Genomic DNA, 26199 nt, shown 5'->3' with positions numbered 1-26199 from the left:
CTACATCCACCAATCCACCAACCCTTTTGACCATCACTTCTCTCAACCTATACATGCCTTTAACCTAACAACAAAAGAGAGATCTTAACATCATAGATTTGGAGGCATATATTATGGCATCTAAGGAGGTAATCAATGCTAAATTCGAAGCCTTGGAGGCGCGAATGGAGGATAAGATTCGGATGTTCTTTACCGAACTCAGATTGGGCCGACCACTAAGCCCGAAGAAATCACATCAAGGAGAGAGCTTTGCCCAATCACACCAACCCCAAAGATATGACTTCCAAGAGAGGGGAAGCTCTATGACCAACCCCAACTATCCATGCATGAGAGTGGACTTCCCTAGATGGGAAGAAGGAGACCCGATTGGTTGGATTTCGCACGCGGAGCGATATTTTCGGTACCACAAAACCGCGGATGTATCTATGGTGAAAATTGCAGCTATACATCTTGAAGGGGATGCTATTCAATGGTTTGACTGGTTTGAACATACTTATGGAGTCCTTTCATGGCGACAATTCAAAGAAGAACTGCTGATTCGCTTCAGACCAACCAATTACGAGAATATTGACGAACAACTAGCAAAGATTCGACAAACCTCCACCATTCAGGAGTACCAAACCAGGTTTGAAAGGTTATCTAATCAAAATCATGATTGGTCTCAAAAACAGCTATTGAGGACCTTCATTGAGGGCTTGAAGCCGGAGATCCGAGGAGAAGTTAAAGCGCGACAACCGTATACGCTTATGGCAGCCATCTCTTTCGCACGACATCAAGAGGAGCAATTGAACCATGAAGCTCGGAGGACTAGGGTCACTCCTCAACTAGTAATATTGAAGCCCTCACCCCCCCCTACTGTCGACCAAGTCCCTGCACCAAAGAGGTTAACAGGAGAAGAGCTTCGGGAGCGATATGCGAAGGGGTTATGTTGGCATTGTGACGAGCCGTGGAGCCGTGAGCATCGCTGCAGTAAAGGAGGACTTCTTATGATTGAACCGATAGAAGAAGAGGTCATTGAACATCCAAAAGAGAGCTTTGAATATGAAGAAGAAGATGCAGAAGAAGAGCCACAACCGACCGAAGTTACGGTACATACACTAGCTAGCTACTCAAACCCGCAAACGATGAAAATTGGAGGCCTTCTCAAACAACAACCAATCACTGTTCTCATCGACACGGGCAGTACTACTAACTTCCTAAATAGTAAGCTTGCTGTTCGGATATCATTACCTATCGAGAATCGCTGCAGGTTTGATGTTAAGGTCACCGACGGACGGATTTTGAATTGTGATCATAGGCGCTTACAGGAGAAACTATTGCTGCAGGACCAAGAGATAATTACAGATTTCTTCCCTCTCCCTCTTAACAATCATGAGGCCATGCTCAGAATTAAATGGTTGACGACATTAGGTGATATTTCCTGGAATTTTATGAAACTAATTATGAAATTTTACAGTAAGGAGAAACAGGTGACATTGCACGGGAAACGTGTGGGCGACATAACAACGATTTGCACACAACAAATGGAGAATGTTTTGCATAAAGCATGCAGCGGCTTTTTGGTACAACTTGAGCAGCAAACTAAGGGAGAGCTAACAGAATTTGAAGATCCAAATCTACTTCCTTTGCTTGCTGAATTTTCAAATATATTTGACGAACCGCGCAACCTACCTCTTACCTGTCGGCATGATCATTGTATAATGATTCTTCCAGGCAAATCTTCAGCAAATGCTCAGCCATATCAGTATCCACATCTCCAGAAGGATGAAATAGAAAGGATTATAAAAGAGATGCTCGAAACAGGAGTTATTCGGCCAAGTTCCAACCTCTACTCTTCGTCGGTGCTACTTGTATGCAAGAAGGACGGAACAAGGCGAATATGTGTTGATTACCGAGCTCTCAATGGCATAATCATCAAGGACAAATACTTTATTCCAATAGTAGATGAATTGCTAGATGAAAGGGAGCACAAATCTTTACAAAGCTGGACCTTTGATCCTGGTATCATCAAATACGAGCATGCAAAGAAGACATACGGAAAACCACCTTTTGAACACACAACAACCACAAATTTTTGCTTTCTTCAACAAAAGGTGGAATATCTTGGGCATATCATATCAGAGGAAGGTGTGGCAGTGGACCCCTTCAAAATTGGAGCAATGCAAAACTGGCCGACCTCGAGAAACATAAAATTGCTACATGGCTTTCTGGGTTTAACAAGCTACTACCGCAAGTTCGTGAAAAACTATGGAAAGATCAGTGCACCACTTACTTCCTTACTAGAAAAAAATGTCTTCCAATGGTTGGATAGAGCCTCCGCTGCCTTCGACAAACTTAAGGCAGCCATGACGACGACGCCGGTGCTAACACTACTAGATTTCAACCGACCCTTCATTATTGAGGCCGACACATCTGGAGTCAGAATTGGAGCCATTCTCATGCAAGATGGTCGACCACTCGCATACACTAGCAAGACATTATCTCCCTCCGATCAAAATATGTCAACATATGATAAGGAGATGCTCGCCATTGTGCGCGCAGCAACGAGGTGGAGATTATACTTGATTAGGCGATACTTTCAAATCAAGACCGACCATAAAAGCCTAAAATATCTCTTGGAACAGAAGATATCTTCCCCCGAGCAGCAAAAATGGGTAACAAAACTTCTTGGATTTGATTTTGAAATAACTTACAAAAAGGGGAAAGAGAATGTTCTTGTAGATGCGCTTTCGCAGCTACCCGAGCAAGTTGAAGTTTCGACCGTTTCACTTTCGACCAGCGACTTCCTTGAGGATATTAAGATGGAATGGCAAGAAGATTCAGATACTAGTAAGATTATAAAAAAATTGGAGGAAGCATCAAGCCCCATGGCTCATTACAATTGGGACTCAAAAGAATTACACTATAAGGGACGCATTGTGCTTGTGACAAATTCTACTTGCATCTTCAATAGCAGATTTTGGACAAAGTTATTCTATATGCAGGGTACTAAATTGAAAAGGAGTACGACATATCACCCACAAACCAACAGCCAACCGGAAGTTTTAAACAGGTGCTTGGAGACAGCCCAAAGCCACCCACCAAATATGACTACCCAAAGAGAACTCCAGACCCAGCCAAGTGCCATTATTAATCGACGGATCGTGACTCAACGACGACGACCCACTAATGAAGTGCTAATACAGTGGGCGAACCTACCAAAAGAAGATGCCACTTGGGAGAACTATGACGACTTGAAGATCAAATTCCCAGAATTCATGAATCATCAGCCTCGAGGACAAGGCTGATTTGAAGAGGGCGGGTCTGTTAGGACTCTAGCTTGGAGAGTCCTAATTGAGAGGGACATTCATGTAAAAATGTTAGGACTCTAGCTAGGAGAGTCCTAATTGAGAGGGACATTCTGTTAGGACTCTAGCTAGGAGAGTCCTAATTGTGAGGGGCATTCATGTAGGAGGTTTTTTCTTAGAGAAGAATTAGGAGTTGTAAGGGAATATGAGTCTTGAGTAGGAGTCCTATTAGGAGTTGGTTAGAAGTAAGAGTCTTAAGTAGGAGTCCTATTAGGAGTTAGGGTTTAGAAGCCCTATAAATAGCCATGTATTCCTTCTCTTTTCATAAGCAATAGATGAATCTTTTCTGCAGCCTTTGAGCAGCAACTTGGAGGGAGGAACCCCTATAGAGTTCCAAGGAGGCCGATCCCCTAAAGAGATCAACCCCAAGTTTAGAATCTGCAAGGGTTCTAACACAGTACCACTACCTAGAAAACTATGTCTCAGCGGTACCATTGCCTGACATAGTCTCGAAGACTGTGCTACGACGATTCCACTTGCGAGGTCATTGTTTGGGCCTCTCACTTGGCCCAACACAACCTAAACTTGGCCCAATTGGCCCTTAATTGAGTTGGCCTAATTCCAACCTAATTATATGCTAAATACAAATTTTAAGACATTTACTAAGCTAAATAAGTCTGTAAGTCCTGGTTTCTTCCTGCGAGCTTCCGGCGATCTTCTAGCGAACTTTCGATGATCTCTCGGCAATGTTCCAATCGACTCCCGGCAAGTTCCTAGACTTCACAATGATCTTCTTGGTGAGTACCGACGAGCTTTTCTAGCAAGCTCCTTGACTTCTCGGTCAATTCCAATAGAACTTTCGATGAACATCCGAACTTTCGACGAACTCGCGGACTCCCAACGAAATCTCGTTCTTGACTCTGGGACTTCATTTTTCTTTATGCCTTGCTATCGTAGTTAACCCTACACACTTAAAACCCATTTCGATCTAGATAATTATTACAAAGCTAATCAAATGTTGTCCAGCATGTCATTGGTTTATCGACGCTTCGTTTGATTATTTGGCGCATCGTCCTCTCTTGCGACGTATTGCCCAATCGGTCAGTTGACCTTCGCAACTTCGATTTCCTTGGCGCAATTTCCGCTCTTCTTGGCCCGATGCCTGAACCCATGGCTTGAAGCCTTTTGTCGATACGTCGACCGATCCTTTGGCTCGACGTCTAATCTTTTGACATGTTTTTCTCCGACCCAACATGATTTTTCCTCCTTTAATTGTCTCCTTTGATCGAAGCTTCCTGCGTCACTCAAAATGCAGATCAAATCATAAACACTATCAATCGGTTTCGTTATCAAAATCCGAGATTCAACAATCTCTCCCTTTTTTATGATGACAACCAATTGATGACGGAGTTAACCTTAACTCCCCAAGTTTAAACAAAGTCCCCCTATCAATATGGCATATGTGAGATGAACCTTGAATTAAAAATGAATTCAAGTCAAAGTAATATTTCATAATGAATATTTGTAACATGTGATCATAAAATCATGCATAATAAAATTATCCAATACATCATTCCATGCATGATTATATATTATCATCATATCTTCTCCCCCTTTGTCGTCAACAAAATGGAGAAGTGCAACTAGTATTTATGAAACATAATTTCAAATCATTGCATAATAAGCATAGTCTTAATTTTTATCATCATGCAAGCTAGTAATTTTCTTCTCTTTTGAGAAGTGTAATTTTTTGCTTCCTTTGCAAAGTTCGAGCTAACAATATTTACTTTTCTAGCAATTATTTCTCCATGAAATTTGCAAGCTAGCAAATTTAGTAAGTTTTACATAATTTTGGAACATGCAAGCTAGCAAATTTTACACATATGAAAGTTGGCAAAATTTTTGCATCTTTTGAGATGAGCAAGCTGTTGAATCTCGGATTTTGATGATGAAACCAATTGATACGTGTTTATGATTTGATCTACATTTTTAGTGATGCAGGATGCTTCAATCAGGATGAGATAATTAAAGCAAGAAGAATCATGTTGGGTTGGAGGAACATGTTAGAAGATTGGAGGTCGGGCCGGAGGATCGGTCGACGTATCGACAGAAGGCTTCGGGCCATGGATTCGGGCATTAGGCCAAGAAGAGAGGATATTGTGCTAAGGATATCGGAGTTGTAGAGTCAACTGACCGATTGGGCAATAGGCTACAAGAGAGGACGATGCGCCGAAGAATCGGATGAAGCATCGAGGGACCAATGATATTCCAGACAAAATAATTAATGCTTAGTATTAATTGTCTAGATCGAAGTGTGTTTTATATATATAGGATTAACTACAATAGCAAGGCATAAAGCAAAAGGAAGTCCCAGAGTCAAGGATGCGATTTCGTTGGGAGTTCGAGAGTTTGTCGGAAGTCCGGACGTTCGTCGGAAGTTTTGCAGGAGCCAGCCGAGAAGTCTCGAAGCTTGCTAGAGAAACTCATCGAAACTCATCAAGAAGATCATCATCAAGTCTAGGAGCTTACCAGGAGTCTGTTGGAACATTGCCGAGAGATTGTCAGAAGTTCGCCGGAAGCTCGTCGGAAGAAACCAAGACTTACGAACTTGTTTAGCTTAAGTATATCTTAGATTTCATAGTTAGCATGTAATTGGCTTTGAATTTGGGTCAACCTAATTAGGAGCTAGTTGGGCCCATGTAAGGATTGTGTTGGGCCCAATGAGAGGTCGAAACAGTGCCCCAAGATGTGACACTATCATGGCATAGCCTTTGAGACTATGTCAAGCGGTGGTACCATCAGTCTAGGTAGTAGTACCGCCTATACACATCCTCCGAGAGGCTACAGGTAGTGGTACTGCCAGTCTGGGCGGTGGTACCACCCAGTGCAGTGTCAGTGTCAGACTGACACTAGTGGTGGCACCGCCTAGTGTAGGCGGTGGTACCACCCATGCCCGAGAAACACGGGATGAGATGTTTTTAGGTTCCAAGTTTGAATCAACTTGAAGCCTATAAATACCCCTCTCATCTCTGGTTAATAGACACAAGCACAGAGAATTTAAAAGTGAGAAAATGCTGCTATAATCTCTTGAGAAATTCTCTCCTCCAATCTAAGTTTAGAATTCTATAAGAGAGGAGTGAGTGCTTCTAAGGGTTGTCTCCTAAACCCAAAAAAAGAGAAGAGGGGTGTAAAAGGTGGTTGGTCTTTGCCTATTGAAGGAAGACTAATGGTGGATGCCGATGGCCTCGATAGAAGAGGAATCGGTGAAGTGGATGTAGGTCACGACGACCAAACCACTCTAAAATCTGGTTTGCTTTTCAATTGTGTAATTTATATTGCTGCAAACCTCCTCAAGCTTCTCTTTTATTTTGAACAAAAGTTTTCGAGTTCGAAGTTTAGCATTTTTGAATTCGGTTTTAATCGAATGTACGAACGAGAAATTTTTTGTAACTGACGTGATTTTACCACTGTACTAATTCACCCCCTCTTAGTACCAACCCCGATCCTAACAATTGGTATCATAGCCTCGTGATTTCTCACTTGGTTTAACACCCAAAGAGAAATGGCTCTTTTTGGCTTTCAAGAGGGTCACTCTCTCATTCATCCTCCCTTTTTTAATGGGATGGGCTACACTTATTAGAAAATACGAATGAGAGTTTTCTTGCTTTCGTTGGATTTAAATTTATGGAATATTATCGAAAACGGATTTGAATTGTCTTCTCTTCTAATGAACAATTGGAATGATTTGGAGAAGAAGATGTTTTCTCTAAATGTAAAGGCTATGAATGCCTTATTTTGCACCTTAGATAAAAACGAGTTTAATCGGGTTTCTATGTGCGAAACGACTTTCGACATTTGGCACACTCTTGAAATCACACATGAAGGCACTAGCAAAGTTAAGGATTCTAAAGTTAATTTTTTAATGCATGATTTTGAACTTTCTCATATGAAACAAAGCGAAACTATTGTTGACATGTACACCCGTTTTATGGATGTCGTCAATAGTTTAAAAGCACTTGGTAAAAGTTTTTTGAATCTTGAACTTGTGAATAAAGTTTTGCGCTCACTTTCTAAAACTTGGGATTCAAAAGTAACCGCTATTTAAGAATAAAAAAACTTGAACTATTTTCCTCTTGAAGAACTAATAGGGTCTTTGATGACCTATGAAATGACGTGCAATTCATGTGAAGAACTTGAGAACCACCTTCCAAAGGACGGGAAGGATTTCGGACTAAGAACAATCGAAGACCACTCGAGCATAAGCTCAAGTGATGGTGAACTTGAACTCCTCCCAAATAAATTTAAAAAGTTCATGAAATAAAAATTAAAGAACAAAAAGAAAACGTAACTACTTACTTTGAACGCAAGAAGAAGAACACAAATTGAGATGAATCGAGCTCCTCCGAAGACGAGGAGAAAATCAACAAAGGCGAGGTGGCAAACTATGCCTTAACGGCTTTCGACGATAAGGTAATCAAAATTCCTTTAATTTATTTCGAAATTACATGATGCTTTTCATGATGCATTTTTCTATTTAGTTTAGAAAATTTATTTTTTAAAAATTTTATGTTTAAAAATATAATGAAAATATAAAAATTAGGATCATGCTAGTAATTTCAAAAATGATAATAAAAAATACATGTTTAATAACAAAATAATTTTGGTTGAAAATGCCTCATGCTCAATGAAACCATGATTGATGAATATGCTTTATGTTTAATGATTTATTTGGCTTGTATGTCCTATCATGATGAATATTTTGAAAATAAATGAAATCATGTTTGATTTGAAATAATACATAATGATCTTGCTTAATGAGTTTTTCTTTCGAAATTATGCATGATGATTCTTGCAATTTATGGATTATCGATTTTTACCATAATGAAAGTGGCATTTTCAGTTTTAAAAAGATACATGTCTTGATTTGGCATAAATGACAAAGGCTGGCTTATATGAAATCAATCACTTAAAATGTATCACATAAAAAGGAAAATATATTATTAGATTTAAAATCATGAATCTATTTATGAATTTTGTGAACCATGAAATTGATTTTGATGGTTTCAATTTAATGAGTTTTATCGAAATCACGATCTTGATTTCTTGAAATTTATAACATGAAATCCTTTATGAATTAAGATTTCTTACTCTTTATTCTCTTGCATTTTGAGAAAAATTTCAATATCAATCATAAGAGTTCTTATGCATGAATTGAAATATTTTTCTCCTACGTTTCCTTTTGCGATTTACTAAAGAGAATATCTTTCTTAAAATTCATGACTTAAAATTTCGTTCGAATATCTTTTATTATTTGATCTCGTAAGATCTCTCTTCGAATATTTAATGAGGAGAATTTTCTAGATGAATCATGATTTTGATGATTGAAAATTTCATATGCATGAATTGAGATATTGTTCTCCTACTATTCGTTTTGCTATTCACTAAAAAGAAGACTAATTCTAATAAACCATGATATGCTATTTGACATCTTTTAAGGTTTATGACTTGAATTTTATTATGTAAAATTTCTTGTATTTATGAAGTAATATCTCATCACTAAGTTCTTCTTGATATTCTTCATGTGATGATATGAATGCATGCAATACTTATGCTTTTTATAATGATGTATGTGATGTATTACATATAATGTGTATCATGAATGCTCTAAATGATAAATATTTGGTATCATGATCAAAATATTGATAAATGCTTAAAAATTTTAATGTTTTAGTATCATGTATGATATGCTCATAATAATGATTGATTTATTTTTTGATATTGTGCATGAAAAATAAAATGTAAGCATTTGAAATTGTGCATGCTTTAATTTGAAAATATAATGATGCACAAATGAGATTGATACTTTACCTTTGTCATAAATTAAAAATTATTATAAAGGGAAAATTATAAACATTATATTCTTCCCTTCTTTTTGACAATGACAAAGGCGGAGTAAAACTTGCTAGAAAGCAAATTTACTAGCTTGCACAATTCAAGAAGAGTGAAAAAAAAATGCTAGCTTGCTCATCTCAAAAGAGAAGCATGTTGAATCTCGTATTTTGATGATGATACTAATTGATATGTGTTTATATTTTAAATTGCATTTTGAGTGACGCAGGATGCTTCGATCAGGATGAGATAATTAAAGCTGGAAAACTCATGTTGTGCCGGAGAAAAACATGTCAGAAGATTGGACGTCAAGCCGGTGGATCGATCGACGTATCAATAGAAGGCTTCAGGCCGTGGATTCAAGCATCGGGCTAAGAAGAGCAGATATTGCACTAAGGATATCAGAGTTGCGGAGTCAACTGGCCGATTGGGTAATAGGCCACAAGAGAGGACGATGCGCCAACGAATCGAACAAAGCGTCAAGGGACCAATGACATGCCGAACAACTTGATTAATGCTTAGTATTAATTGTCTAGATCGAAATGTGTTTTTACATGTGCAGGATTAACTACGATAGCAAGGCATGAAGCAAAATGAAGTCCCGGAGTTAAGGACACGATTACGTTGGGAGTTCGAGAGTTCGTCGGAAGTCCAAACGTTCATCGGAAGTTCTGGAGGAGCCAGCAGAGAAGTCTTGGAGATTGCTAGAGAAGCTTGTCAGAACTCACCAAGAAGATCATCATGAAGTCCAGGAGTTCACTGGAAGTTCGTTGGAAGCTCGCCGAAAGAATAGACATAGGGACTTGTTTTGTTTAGCAAATGTCTTAGGATTTCATAGTTAGCACGTAATTGGGCTTGGATTTGGGCCAACCCAATTAGGGGCTAGCTAAGCCCATGTAAGAACTGTGTTGGGCCCAATAAGAGGCCCAAACAGTGCCCCAAGAATTCTCACCGTCATGGCACAGTCTTTGAGATTGTGTCAGGCGGTGGTATTGCTAGTCTGGGCGGTTGTACCGCCCCTAGTAGGGTGCCAGGCGATGGTACCGCCAGTCTAGGCAGTGGTACCACCCAGCACTGCCCACTAGGCGGTGGTACCGCCAGACCTGGGTGGTGGTACTGCCTAGGGTAGTGTTAGTGTCACGCTAACACTAGGCGATGGTACCGCCCAACGCAGGCGGTAGTACTGCCCGTGCCTAGGGAACCCGGGATGGGAAAGTTTTAGTCTCCAAGTTTGAATCAACTTGAAGCCTATAAATACCCCTCTTATCCCTGGTTAAAGCACACAAGCACAGAGAATTTAAAGAGGGAAAAACGATGTTGTAATATCTTATGAGAATCCTCCTCTTTGAGTCTAAGTATTAGAATAGTTTGAGAGGAGTGAGTGCTTGTAAGGGTTATCTCTTAAACCCGGTAAAAGAACAAGAAGGGTGTAAAAGGTGATTGGCCTTCGCCTATTGAAGGAAGGCCTCTAGTGGACGCTAGTGACCTCGTTGGAGGAGGAAGCTGAAAGTGGATGTAGGTCACGTTGACCGAACCACTCTAAAACTGCTGTGTTCTCTGGTTTACATTTTATTCTTGCTATTACCTAACTGTAAACCTCTTTAAGTGCTTACTGCCTTCAATTCATTACGTACGCTTTCAAGTTAAGTTTCTAAAATTGATTTTTCATCGGAAACGGTTTTTATTATACTAAGTTTTTCAAATCGATGTATTTTTTATCGCTGCACTAATTCATCCCCTCTCTTAGTGTCAAACCCTGATCCTAACAATTGGTTTTAGAGCCTCATGATTTCTCATTTGGTTTAACATCCAAGAGAAATGGCTCATTTTGGCTTTCAAGATGGTCACTCTCTCATTCGTCCTCCCTTTTTCAATGGTTCAGACTATACTTATTGGAAAACTCAAATGAGAGTTTTCTTGCTTTCTTTGGATTTAAACTTATGGATCATTATCGAATTCAGTTTTAAAAGGTCTTCTCTTCCAATAAAAGATTGGAATGATTTGGAAAAGAAGACGTTTTCTTTAAATGCTAGAGCTATGAATGCTCTATTTTGCACCTTAGATAAAAATAAATTTAATTACGTTTCTTTGTGCGAAACGACCTTCGATATTTGGCATATTCTCGAAATCACACACGAAGGCACAAATAGAGTTAAAGATTCTATGATTAACCTTTTAATGCATAATTTTAAACTTTTTCATATGAAACCAAGCGAAACCGTTGTTGATATGTACACCTGTTTTATGGATGTCGTCAATGATTTAAAAGCTCTTGGTAAAACTTTTTCGAATTTTGAACTTGTTAGTAAAGTTTAATGCCCACTTTCTAAAACTTGGGATTTAAAAGTAACAACCTTACAAGAATCAAAAGATTTGAACCATTTTCCTCTCGAAAAACTTATTGGGTCATTGATGACCTATGAAATAACGTGCAATGCATGTGAAGAACTTGAGAACTACCTTCCAAAGAACAGGAAGGATTTTGGATTAAGAATAATCGAAGACTACTCGAGCATAAGCTCAAGTGATGGTGAACTTGAACTACAAATGAAATTTAAAAAGTTTATGAAACAAAAATTAAAAAATAAAAAGAATGGAACTACTTGCTATGAACACAAGAAGAAGAACACAAATTGGGATGAATTGAGCTCCTCCAAAGACGAGGAGAAAATCAAGAAAGGCGAGGTGGCAAACTACGTCTTAACGATATTTGACGATGAGGTAATCGAAACCCCCTTAATTTATTTTGAAATTACTTGATGCTTTACATGATGCATTTTCTTTTTATTTAGTTTAAAAAAATTATTTTTTAAAAATTACATAATGTAATGAAAATGCAAAAAAAATTAGGAATCATGCTTATCTTTATAAGTAATTTTTGAAAATGATCATGAAAATTGTATAAAAATATAATAAAATGTCAATCTAATGCTTGCACACCAAATATGATTAATTTTATGTATGTGCTTGAGAAGTAATAATGTATATCTTAATGATTTTCATATTGCCTTTTGATTTTAAAAATGATGCATGGCTTTTGTATGGAAACTAAGTATGAAAAGTTAGATTCACCTAAAAAGAAAAATGCATGACTACAATGAACTTGATTGAAAATGCCTTAAGTTTGATGAAATAATGTAATGATGCATAATGAGCATGCTTAATAAATTTCAAAATTATGCATGATGATTCTTGAGATTTATGGATTATTGATTTTCACGGTAATAAAAGTGGCTTTTTTAGTTATAAGCAAGATGAATGGATTTTATGATGAAATTTATTTTTTGATCCTAAATGTTGATGTATGTTTTTATTTGGCATAAAAAAAAGGGCATGCTTGAACGAAGTAAATCACATGAATTGAAACAACTAAAAAGAGAAAAATATTTTTCATGAAAATTCTTTTTCTCTATCTTAGTGACTTTGATGAATCTATTTGATCATCTTTTTATGAATCTCTTGAAAATGATTTTGATTTGACGATTTGAATTTGAATGAGTTTGTATTCTTGATTTCTTGGATTTATTACTTAGATTTTTTTTAATCAAGATCTCTTCTTTGTACACCTACAATTTTTACTATTTATAAAAAGAAGAGATTTGATAAAATAAATTATGTCTTTTGTAATTCAAGATGTCTTATCTTTCATGACATGATGTCGTTGTATTTATGGCTTGTATGCCTTGAAATGATTGAAATATTTTACACTATTTTGTTCTTCCCTTATTCTTTCTTATTTACGATGATAAAAGAGGGAAAAGTTATGATCATGCATGGTAGGATGCAATTTGATAAATTAATACCATCATGATTTGAAACGTTTATGATTTGGAATGATGCATATGCATTTTATTGTGATGAAATGAAATTATACATGAAATACTTGAGAAGTTGATGATTATGCATGATAGGATGTAATGAACTTTGACATTTAGATACCATCATTTAAAAAACTATGATCATGTTGCCAAAATGATGTATCATAAATGCTTAAATATCATGTATGATATGCCCATAGTGATGATTGATTTATTTGTATCATACATGAAAAATGAAATGTATGGTTGTGCATATTTTAATTTGAAAATATAATGATGTACAAATAAGATTGATACTTACCTTTGTCATGATTTAGAAATTGATGAAAAGGGTCATCCCTTCTTTTTGACAATGACATAGGGGGAGATAGTTAGCTTGCACAATTTAAGAAGAAAGCAAAAATTGCACTTCTCAAAAGAGAAGAAATTGCTATCTTGAACATCACCGAGAATTGCTGGCTTGAAATCTCAAGAAAATACAAAAATATGCTATCTTGCACATCGTAAAGAAAAGCAAATTTGCAAACTTGCATAACTCTAAATTATTGCTAGCTTGTATGTTGTAAAACTTGCATATCTACAACTTGATAGCTTGAATGTTCTAAGCATGATGTAACACTTGTTAAATTTTCTACCTTCAAATAGCATAATGATAAAATTGGATATTATGTTTAGTATGTGATGATTTGAACTTATATCTCAAACATTTGATAGTTAGACTTCTCCTTTTTGTTGATGACAAAGGGGGAGAAGTATGTCAATGTCATGCATGATTTGATCATGACAAGTTGCTTGGATTTTTGAATCCAAGAGTTTCTATCAATACAGCATATTGATAGGGGGAGTTTGTTTAAACTCCGGGAGATAAGGTTAACTCCGTCGTCGATTGGTTGTCATCATCAAAAAGGGAGAGATTGTTGAATCTCATATTTTGATGATAAAACCAATTGCTATGTGTTTATATTTTAATCTACGTTTTGAGTAACGTAGGATGCTTTGATCAGGATGAGATAATTAAAGCAGGAAAAATCATGTGCTGGAGAAAAACATGTCAAAAGATTGGATGTCGGGCTGGTGGATCGATCGACGTATCGACAAAAGGCTTCGGGTCGTGGATTCAGGCATCAGGCCAAGAAGAGTGGATATTGCACCAAGGATATCAGAGTTGCGGAGTCAACTGGCCGATTGGGCAATAGGCCGCAAGAGAGGACGATGCGCTGAAGAATTGGACAAAGCATCGAGGGACCAATGACATGCTAGACAACTTGATTAATGCTTAGTATTAATTGTCTAGATTGAAGTGTGTTTTTACATGTGCAGGATTAACTATAATAGCAAGGCATGAAGCAAAATAAAGTCCCGGAGTCAAGGACGCGATTACGTTGGGAGTTCGAGAGTTCATCGGAAGTTTGGACGTTCGTCGGATGTTCTGGAGGAACCAACCGAGAAGTCTCAGAGCTTTCCAGAGAAGCTTATCGGAACTCGCTAAGAAGATCGTCGTGAATTCCAAGAGTTCACCGGAAGTTCGTCGGAAGCTCGTCGGAAGAAACCAAGACTTACAAACTTGTTTAGCTTAAGTATGTCTTAGATTTCGTAATTAGCGCATAATTAGGTTTGGATTTGGGCCAACCCAATTAGGGACTAGTTGGGCCCATGTAAGGACTATGTTGGGCTCAATGAGAGGCCCAAACAATGCCCCAAGAGGTGTCACCGTCATGGCACAGTCTCCTGTTGAATCTCAGATTTTGATGATGAAACCAATTAATAAGTGTGTATGTTTTAATCTGCATTTGAGTGACACAGGATGCTTTGATTAGGGAGAAACAATTAAAGCAGAAAGAATCATGTTGGGCCAGAGAAACATGTTAGAAGATTGGACATCGGGCCGGAGGATCGGTCGACGTATCGACAGAAGGCATCGGGCCAAGAAGAGCAGATATTGCACCAAGGATATTGGAGTTGCGGAGTCAACTGACCGATTGGGCAATAAGCCGCAAGAGAGGACGATGCGTTGAAGAATCGGACAAAGCATCAAGGGACCAATGACATGCCAAACAACATGATTAATGCTTAGTATTAATTGTCTAGATCGAAGTATGTTTTTACATGTGCAGGATTAATTACGATGGCAAGACATAAAGCAAAATGAAGTCCTAGAGTCAAGGACGTGATTTCGTTGGGAGTTTGAGAGTTTGTTGGAAGTCCGGATGTTTGTCGGAAGTTCTGGCGGAACCAGCCGAGAAGTCTCGGAGCTTACTAGAGAAGCTCATCGGAACTCACCAAGAAGATAGACATGAAGTTCAGGAGCTTGCCGGGAGTCCGCCAGTCTGGGCGGTGGTACCGCCTAGTGTCAAGCGGTGGTACTGCCTAATGCAGTGTCAGTATCAAACTGACATTGGCAGCAGTGGTACCGCAAAACGTAGGCGGTGGTACCGCCCATGCTTGGGAAATCCCAGATGAGATGTTTTTAGGCTCCAAGTTTGAATCAACTTGAAGCCTATAAATACCCCTCTCATCCCTGGTTAAAATACACAAGCACAAAGAATTCAAAAGTGAGAAAACGCTGCTGTAATCTCTTTAGAAATTTCATCCTCCACTAAAAGTTTAGAATTCTGTAAGAGAGGAGTGAGTGCTTGTTAGGATTGTCTCCTAAACCCATGAAAAGGAGAAGAGGGGTGTAATAAGGAGGTGTTGAATCTCAGATTTTGATAATAAAACCAATCAATAAATGTTTATGTTTTAATCTACGTTTTGAGTGACGCAGGATGCTTTGATCAGGATGAGATAATTAAAGCAGGAAAAATCATGTTGTGTCGGGGTTAAACATGTCAGAAGATTGGACGTCGAGTTGGAGGAACGGTCTACATATCGACAGAAGTCTTCGGGCCGTGGATTTGGGCATCAGGCCAAGAAGAGCGGATATTGCACCAAGAATATCAAAGTTATGGAGTCAATTGGCTGATTGGGCAATAGGCCGCAAGAGAGGACAATGTGCTAAAGAATCGAACGAAGCATTGAGGGACCAATGACATGCCAGACAACTTGATTAAAGCTTAGTATTAATTGTCTAAATCGAAGTATGTCTTACATGTGGACGATTAACTATGATGGCAAGGCATATAGCAAAATGAAGTACTGGAGTCAAGATCGGGATCACATTGGGAGTTTGAGAGTTTATCGGAAGTCCGGATGTTCATCGGAAGTTCTGTTGGAACCAACCGAGACGTCTCGGAGCTTGCTAGAGAAGCTCATCGGAACTCACCAAGAAGATCGTCGTGAAGTCCAAGAGCTTGCCGAGAGTCCGCCGGAACATTACTGAGTGATCGTCGGAAGTTCACTAGAAGATCGCCGAAAGCTCGTCGGAAGAATAGACATAGGGACTTGTTTAGCTTATCAAATGTCTTAGGATTTCGTAGTTAGCATGTAACTAGGCTTGGATTTAGGCCAACCTAATTAGGGGCCAGCTAAGCCCATGTAAGAATTGTGTTGGGCCTAATGAGATGCCCAAACAGTGCCCCAAGAAGTCTCACCGTCGTGGCACAGTCTTCAAGACTGTGTTAGGTGGTGGTACCGCTAGTCTAGGTAGTTGTACCACCCCTAGTAGGGTGCCAGGCGATGGTACCGCCCAGCATTGCCCCCCAGGCGGTGGTACCACCTAGGACCATGTCAATGTCGACTGACATTGGGCGATGGTACCGCCCAGCGTAGGCGGTAGTACCGCCCGTGCCTAGGGAACCCGGGATGGAAGAGTTTTAGGCTCCAAGTTTGAATCAACTTGAAGCCTATAAATACCCCTATCATCCCTAGTTAAAAGACACAAGCACAAAGAGTTTAAAAGTAAAGAATCATTGTAGAAATCTCTTGTGAGAATCCTCCTCTAGTCTAAGTGTTATAATTCTATTTAGAGAGGAGAGTGAGTGCTTGTAAGGGTTATCTCCTAAACCCGTGAAAAGGAGATGAGGGGTGTAAAAGGTGATTGGCCTTCGCCTATTGAAGGAAGGCCTATAGTGGATGCCGGTGACCTCGTCGGAGGGGGAAGTCGAAAGTGGATGTAGATCACATTGACCGAACCACTCTAAAACTGCCGTGTTTTCTAGTTTGCATTTTATTCTTGCTATTACCTTACTGTAAACCTCTTTAAGTGCTTACTGCCTTCAATTCATTTACGAACATGCTTCGAGTTAAGATATTTCCAAGATTGATTTTCAACGTAAACAGTTTCTCGCAACAAAGTTTTTGAAGATGATTTTACCGCTGCACTAATTCACCCCCCCCTCTTAGTGCCGACCCCGATCCTAACAATTGGTATTAGAGCCTCGTTATTTCTCATTTGGATTAGCAACGAAGAGAAATGGCTCATTTCGACTTTCAAGAGGGTTACTCTCTCATTCGTCCTCCCTTTTTCAATGGGACGGACTACACTTATTGAAAAACTTGAATAAGAGTTTTCTGGCTTTTGATTGATTTAAATTTATAGAATATTATCGAAAATAGATTTCAAAGGTCTTTTCTTCCAATGAACCATTGGAATGATTTGGAGAAGAAGACTTTTTCTCTAAACGCAAAGGCTATAAATGCCTTGGTTTGCACCTTAGATAAAATTGAGTTTAATCGGGTTTCTACTTGCGAAATGACTTTCGATATTTGGCGCATTCTTGAAATCACACATGAAGGGACTAGCAAAGTTATAGATTCAAAAATTAACTTTTTGATGCATGATTTTGAACTTTTTCAAATGAAACCAAGTGAGACTATTGGAGACAAGTACACCCATTTTACGGATGTCGTCAATAGTCTAAAAGGACTTGGTAAAAGATTCTCGGATTTTGAACATGCTAATAAGATTTTAAGATCCCTTCTAAAGAGTTGGAATCTAAAAGTAACGGCAATAGAAGAGGCTAAAAATCTAAACAACCTACCACTTGAACTAATTGGGTCTTTGATGACCTATGAAATGACTAATGTGGCACTTGATGAACATGAGAACCACCTTCCAAAGAATAGGAAGGATTTGGGACATAGAATAATTGAAGACCACTCGAGCATAAGCTCAAGTGATGGTGAACTTGAACTACTCATGAAATTTAAAAAGTTAATTAAACAAAAATTAAAGAACAAAAATAAAAAGAATATAACTTCTTGCTTTAAATGTAAGAAGAAAAACACAAATTGGGATGAATCGAGCTCCTCTGAAGATGAGGAGAAAATTAATAAAGGCGAGGTGGCAAACTACACCTTAACGGCTTTCAACGATGAGGTAATCGAAACTCCCTTAATTTATTTCAAAATTAAATGATGCTTTTTATGATGTATTATTTATTTATTTAGTTTAAAAAAAATATTTTTCTTGAAAATTACATGTTTAAAAATGAAAATGCAAAACTTATGATCATGCTAGTGATTTTGAAAATGATAACAAAAATTTCATGTTTTATGTTATTGGAATAAAATGTTAGATTTAAATCTAATGATGATTCTATGAATGTTTTTTAAGAAGAAATAATGTGTATCTTGATAATTTTTTATTTTGATTGAAACCATGATTGATGAATATGCTTTATGTTTAATGATTTCTTTGGCTTGTATGTCCTATTATGATGAATATTTTGAAAATAAATGAAATCACATTTGATTTAATGCATAATGATCATGCTTAATGAGTTTTTCTTTCGAAATGATGCATGATGATTTTTGTGATTTATGGATTATCGATTTTCCCGGTAATAAAAGTGACTTTTTTAGTTATAAGCAAGATGAATGGTTTTTATAATGAAATTTATTTTTTGGATCCTAAATGTTGATGCATATTTTTATTTGGCATAAATAAAAAAAAGGGCATTCTTGAATGGAGTAAATCACATGAATTGAAACAACTAAAAATAGAAAAATATTTTTCTTGAAAAATATTTTTCTCTATCTTATTGACTTTGATGAATCTATTTAATCATCTTTTTATGAATCTCTTGAAAATGATTTTGATTTGACGATTTGAATTTAAATGAGTTTGTATTCAAATCATGATCTTGATTTCTTGGATTTACTACTAGAGATTTTTTTTTAATCAATATCTCTTCTTTGCACACCAACAATTTTTGCTATTTATAAAAAGAAGAGATTTGATAAAATGAATTATGTCTTTTGTAATTCAAGATGTCTTATCTTTCATGATATGATGTTGTTGTATTTATGGCTTGTATGCCTTGAAATGATTGAAATATTTTACACTATTTTGTTCTTCCTTTATTTTTTCTTGTTTACAATGATAAAAGAGGGAAAAGTTATGATCATGCATGGTAGGATGCAATTTGACAAATTAATACCATCATGATTTGAAACATTTATGATTAGGAATGATGCATGCAATACTTATGTTTTTTATTGTGATGATATACATGATGCATATGATGTGTATCATGAATGCTCTAAATAATGAATGATTGGTATCATGATCAAAATATTGATAAATACTTAAAAATTTTAATATTTTAGTATCATGTATGATATGCTCATAATGATGATTGATTTATATTTCAGTATAATGCATGAAAAATGAAATGTAAAGTTTTAAAATTGTGCATGTTGTAATTTGAAAATATAATGATGCACAAATAAGATTGATACTTACCTTTGTCATAATTTGAAAATTGATGTAAAGGTTCTTCCCTTCTTTTTGACAATGATAAAGGGGGAGCAAAACTTGCTAGAAAGCAAATTTGCTAGCTTGCATAATTTGAAAAGAGGCAAACTTGCTAGCTTGCTTGCTAATCTCAAAAAGGAAGCATGAAGTGCTATCTTGCAAATATTAAGAGAAGCAATGTTTGCCAAATTACACATTTCAAAAAGAGGCAAAATAGTCTATCTTGCACATCTCAAAAGATGTAAAATTTTGCTAACTTTTTTATGTGTAAAATTTGATAGCTTGCATACTATAAATTTGCATACCAAAAGTGCTATCTTGCCTATCTCAAGATGCAAAATATGCTAACTTGCACTTTGTAACGAAAGCAAAATTGCTAGCTCAAACATTGCAAAGGAAGCAAAAATTTGCTAGCTTGCAACTTGCATATTTCAAGAAGCAAGAGTTGCTTTCTTGAACATCTCTAATTTTCTAGCTAGCATGATATAGAACTTGCTATCTTGAATATTATAAAGAAATGCTATCTTGCACATTGCAAATAAAAAGAAAATATGCCTACTTGCACATCTTTAAATTTGCTAGCTTGTATGTTGTACTACCTTGCATATCTACAACTTGATAGCTTGAATGTTCTAAGCATGATATAACACTTGCTAAATTTTCTAGTTTACAAATTGCATGATGATAAAACTTGATATTATGTTTTTCATGCAACGATTTGAACTTGTATGTTTAAACATTTGATAGTGGTACTACTCCTTTTTGTTGATGACAAAGGGGGAGAAGTATGTGGATATTATGCATGATTTTAATCATTACATGTTTGCTTGGATTTTTGAATCCAAGAGTCTCTATCAATACACCATATTGATAGGGGGAGTTTGTTTAAACTCCGGGAGTTAAGGTTAACTCCATCATCGATTGGTTGTCATCATCAAAAAGGGGGAGATTGTTGAATCTCGGATTTTGATAATAAAACCAATTGATAAATGTTTATATTTTAATATACGTTTTGAGTGACATAGGATGCTTCGATCAGGATGAGACAATTAAAGCAGGAAAAATCATGTTGTGCTGGGGTAAAACATGTCAGAAGATTGGACGTCGAGCCGGAGGAACGGTCAATGTATTGACAGAAGGCTTCGGGCCGTGGATTCGGGCATCGGGCCAAGAAGAGAGGATATTGCGCTAAGGATATCGGAGTTGCAGAGTCAACTGACCGATTGGGCAATAGGTCACAAGAGACGACGATGTGCCAAAGAATCGGATGAAGCGTCGAGGGACCAATGGCATGCCGGACAACTTAATTAATGCTTAGTATTAATTGTCTAGATCGAATTATGTTTTACATGTGCAAGATTAACTACGATAGCAAGGCATGTAGCAAAATAAAGTCCTAGAGTCAAGATCGATATTACGTTGGGAGTTCAAGAGATCGTTGGAAGTCCAGACATTCGTCGGAAGTTCTGTCGGAACTAGTCGAGAAGTCTCGGAGCTTGCTAGAGAAGCTTGTCGGGACTCGCCAAGAAGATCGTTGTGAAGTCCAGGAGCTTACCGGAGTCCGCTGAAACATTACCGAGAGAACATCGGAAGTTCGTCGGAAGATCGTTGGAAGCTCGTTGGAAGAATAGACATAGGGACTTGTTTAGCTTAGCAAATGTCTTAGGATTTCATAGTTAGCACGTAATTAGGCTTGGATTTGGGTCAACCCAATTAGGGGCCAGCTAGGCCCATGTAAGAACTGTGTTAGGCCTAATGAGATGCCCAAACAGGGCCCCAAGAAGTCTCACCGTCATGGCACAATCTTCGAGACTATGTCAGGCGGTGGTACCGCCAGTCTGGGTGGTGGTACCGCCCAGCACTGCCCCTCAGGATTTCATAGTTAACACGTAATTGGGCTTGGATTTAGCTTAGCAAATGTCTTAGGATTTCATAGTTAGCACATAATTGGGCTTGGATTTGGGCCAACCCAAATAGGGGCCAACTAGGCCCATGTAAGGATTGTGTTGGGCCTAATGAGATGCCCAAACAGTACTCTAAGAAGTCTCACCATCGTGGCACAGTCTTCGAGACTGTGTCAGGCGGTGGTACCGTCAGTCTTGGCAGTTGTACGCCCCTAGTAGGGTGCCAAGTGGTGGTACCGCCCAGCACTGCCCCCCAGGCGGTGGTAACGCCAGACCTGGGCAGTGGTACCGCCCAGGACAGTGTTAGTGTCGACTGACACTAGGTGGTGGTACCGCCCAACGCAGGTGATAGTACCGCTCGTGCTCGGGGAACCCAGGATGGGAAAGTTTTAGGCTTCAAGTTTGAATCAACTTGAAGCCTATAAATACCCCTCTTATCCCTGGTTAAAAGACAAGAACAGAGAGTTTAAAAGTAAAGAATCACTATAGAAATCTCTTGTGAGAATCCTCCTCTAGTCTAAGTGTTAGAATTCTATTTAGAGAGGAGAGTAAGTGCTTGTAAGGGTTATCTCCTAAACCCGTGAAAAGGAGAAGAGGGGGGTAAAAGGTGATTGGCCTTTGCTTATTAAAGGAAGGCGTCTGGTGGACGTCGGTAACCTCGTCAGAGGAGGAAGCCGAAAGTAGATGTAGGTCACGTTGACCGAACCACTCTAAAACTGTCGTGTTCTCTGGTTTGCATTTTATTCTTGCTATTACCTTACTACAAACATCTTTAAGAGCTTACTGCCTTCAATTCATTTATGAACGTGCTTCAAGTTAAGATATTTCTAAGATCGGTTTTCAACGTAAACAGTTTTTATCGCAATGAAGTTTTTAAAGACGATTTTACTGCTGCACTAATTCACCGCCCCTCTTAGTGCCGACCCCGATCCTAATAGGAGGTTGATCTTCACCTATTAAAGGAAGTTCGATAGTGGATTCTGGTGGCCTCGACGGAGGAGGAATCGGTGGAGTGGATGTAGGTCACGACTCCTGAACCACTATAAAATTGGTGTGTTCTTTGGTTTATATTTACTTCCTGCCATTTACATACTGCAAACTAAATCTTTACTTACCTACTGCATTCACTTCATAAACGTACGCTGTCAAAGTTAAGTTTCTGAAATCGATTTTCATCGGAATCGGTTTTAATTGAAACAAAAAGTGTTGAAGACATGATTTTACTGCTACACTAATTCACCCCCCCCCTCTTTGTGCCAACCCTGATTCTAACATCTCCGTGTTAGGATCAAGAGTGCACTAGGGGGTGGGGGGGGGGGGGGGGGGTGGGAGTGAATTAGTGCAGCGGAAAACTTTTACGATTTCAATAAATTTATTTCGATTAAAGCCGATTCAACAAGAATGGTTTCAACTTAATCCTTTTCAGAAGAACTTTGAACTTGAAACCTTTTGTGAAAGAGCAATAAAAGACTAAGGTTATTTGCAGCAAAGTAAAGTGCACAAATGAAAAGCGTTGGTTTTGTCAAGTCTTTGTACGATTAAAGCCGATCTCAGAAAATGTTTACGTCAAAGCGTAAGTAGACGTAGTTAAGGCACAGTAAGGAGGAGAGGTAGTTTGCTATAAAGGAAAGTTGCTCAAAGTAAATGCAAATCGAGTTTTTAGAGTGGTTCGGTCAACGTGACCTACATCCACTATCGGCTTCCTCCTCCGATGAGGTCACCGACGTCCACTAGAGGCCTTCCTTCAATAGGCGAAGGCCAACCACCCTTTTACAGCTTTTCTCCTTTTGTCGGGCTTAGGAGACTACCCTTACAAGTTTCAGTCCTCTCTTGAATGATCTCAACACTTAAAAAGAAGGAGGAGTGTTAGGATCGAGAGCACTAAGAGGGGGGGGGGTGAATTAGTGCAGCGGATATCTTTTAGCGATTAAAAACAAAAGCTGCGTTCGTTCGATAAAAATCAGTTTTGAAGCAAAAGCCGACTCAAAGATAACTTATGACTAAGTGCAGTTTACGTCTAAACGTAGTTTACGTCTAAACACAATTTACGTTTAAATGCAGTTTGCGTCTAAACGCTGTTTTACGTCTAAACGCAGATTTACGTCTAAACGCAGATTTACGTCTAAACGCAGATTTACGTCCAAACTCAGTTTACGTCTAAAACGCAGTTTTACGTTTAAACGTAGTTTACGTCTAAACGCAGTTTTACGTCTAAAACGCAGATTTACGTCTAAACGCAGATTTACGTCTAAACGCAGTTTGCGTCTAAACGCAGTTTGCGTCTAAGCGCAGTTTACGTCTAAACGCAGTTTGCGTCTAAACGCAGTTTGCGTCTAAACGCAGATGACAGTTTGCAGTTCTAAATGAAATCAAGATGTAAATGTAAACTGCACAGAACCTTGTTCGTAAAAGCGCAGAAGACAGTTTGCAGTTGTAAGTGAAATCAAGACGTAAACGTAAACAGCACAGAACTCATTTGTAAAAGTGCAGAGAGACAGTTTGCAGTTTGTAAATGGAATCAAGACGTAAACGTAAACTGCACAGAATTCGTTCGTAAAAGCGCAGAGAGCAGTTTGCAGTTTGTAAATGGAATTAAGACGTTAACGTAAACTGCACAGAAACTCGTTCGTAAAAGCACGGAAGACAGTTCTGCAGAATCAAACGTAAACGTAAACTGTAATGTACGAAAACACGAATTTACGTCTGAATGCAGATTCGGAAGAACAGCACTTAGAACTTGTTCGTGAAAGCGCAGAGAGCAGTAGTAATGAAGGAGGTTTGCAGTAATGATAAAGTGCTCAAAAATAAACGCAAACCAGAGATTTAGAGTGGTTCGGTCAGCCTTGACCTACTCCACTTTTGGCTTCCTCCACCGACGAGGTCACCGACGTCAACTAGGAGCCTTCCTTCAATAGGCGAAGGCCAACTACCCTCTTACAGATTCACTCCTTTTGACGGGATCAGGAGACAACCCTTACAAATGTTTTCTCTCCTCTCTTTACAACTCAAACTTGAAGAACAGAAGGAGGAGGAAAACTAGCAGTTTTGAGCTCTAAGAACCACTGAAAAGATCAAGATTTCGGCTTGAGTTCTTGCTATCTCAGTGCTGAATGGGTGGGGTATTTATAGGCCCCAACACAATTCAAATTTGGAGCTCAAAATGATCAAATCCCGGAATTCCGGGATCAGGCGGTTGCACCTCCTGACTGGAGAGGTTGCACCGCCTGGCAGAGCTCGAAGACTGAGCTCAGGCGGTGCCACCTCTTGACAGAGGCGGTTGCACCTCTCTGCCAGAGCTCGAAGACTGAGCTCAGGCGGTGCCACCTCTCTGTCAGGGAGGTTGCACCGCCCAGTCTTGCTCGAAGACTGAGCTCAGGCGGTGCCACCTCCCGGCTGGGGCGGTTGCACCTCCCAGCCTCGTTGGAAGACTTAGCCTGGGCGGTGCTACCTCTTGGCTGGGGCGGTGCCACCTCTTTCACTATTTCAGCTCACTTGGTTTGGCTCCAAACTTGGCCCAAACCAGTCCGAACTTGGGCCTAATTGACCCCTACTTGGGTTATAGGATTAACACCTAATCCTAACCCTAATTAACGTGCTAACTATGATTTTAAAGACATTTTATAAGCTATTACAAAGTCCGCAAGTCAAGACTTCTTCTGGCGAGCTTTCGGCAAACTTCCGACGGTCTTCCGATGAACTCTCGGAAACCATTCTGCGGACTCCCGGCAAGCTCCTAGACTTCATGATTTGTTCTTAGCGAGTTCCAACGAGCTTCTTCGGCAAGCTCCGATCTTTCTCGGTGAGCTCCGCGAACTCCCAACGAACCTTCGGACTTCCGTCGAACTCTCGAACTCGCAACAAATCCTTCGCGCTTGACTCCGACACTTTGTTTCGCTTTATGTCTTCATCGTTATCATAGTTAATCCTGCACAATTAAAACAAAAACTTCGATCGAGACAATTAATCCTAAGCAATTAACCAAGTTGTCCGGCATGTCATTGGTCTCTCGACGCTTCGTCCGATTCTTCGGCGCATCGTCCTTTCCTGCAGCCTATTGCCCAATCGGCCTGTTGGCTCCGCAACTCCGATATCCTTGGCACAATACCCGCTCTTCTTGGCCCGATGCCCGAGTCCACGACCCGAAGCCTTCTGTCGATACGTCGACCGATCCACTGGCCCGACGTCCAATCTTCTGAAATGTTCCTCCGGCACAACATGATGTTCCTGCTTTAATTGTCTCATCCTGATCAAAGCATCCTGCGTCACTCAAAACGCAGATTAAATCATAAACATATATCAAGTAGTTTCATCATCAAAATACGAGATTCAACAAGGAGAACTCTAGCTTTTACAACACTTTAAGGCCTCAAAGACTCAAGATAATGTCAAGTTTTCATTGCACTTTCATGCAGGAAAGGGTGTGGTTTTTATAGGCCCCAATGAGTTCAAAAATGGAGCCTAAAAGTGTCCATTCTCGGTTTTGTAGGGTTCTGGCAATACCACCACCATTATTGGGCGGTACTACCGATCAGTCTAGGCAATACTATCGCTTGACAACACTCGAAGACCGAGCTCAGGCGGTACCACCGCTTGACAAGTGCGGTACCACCGCCTAACAAGTGCGGTACCACCGTTGGCAACAATAACTACCGACGGTACTATCG

The sequence above is a fragment of the Musa acuminata genome, chromosome BXJ2-4 (assembly GCF_036884655.1).
Source record: "Musa acuminata AAA Group cultivar baxijiao chromosome BXJ2-4, Cavendish_Baxijiao_AAA, whole genome shotgun sequence".
Taxonomy (NCBI): domain Eukaryota; kingdom Viridiplantae; phylum Streptophyta; class Magnoliopsida; order Zingiberales; family Musaceae; genus Musa; species Musa acuminata.
The sequence above is the reverse complement of the archived record's forward strand: the minus strand, read 5'-3'. Positions refer to the sequence as shown.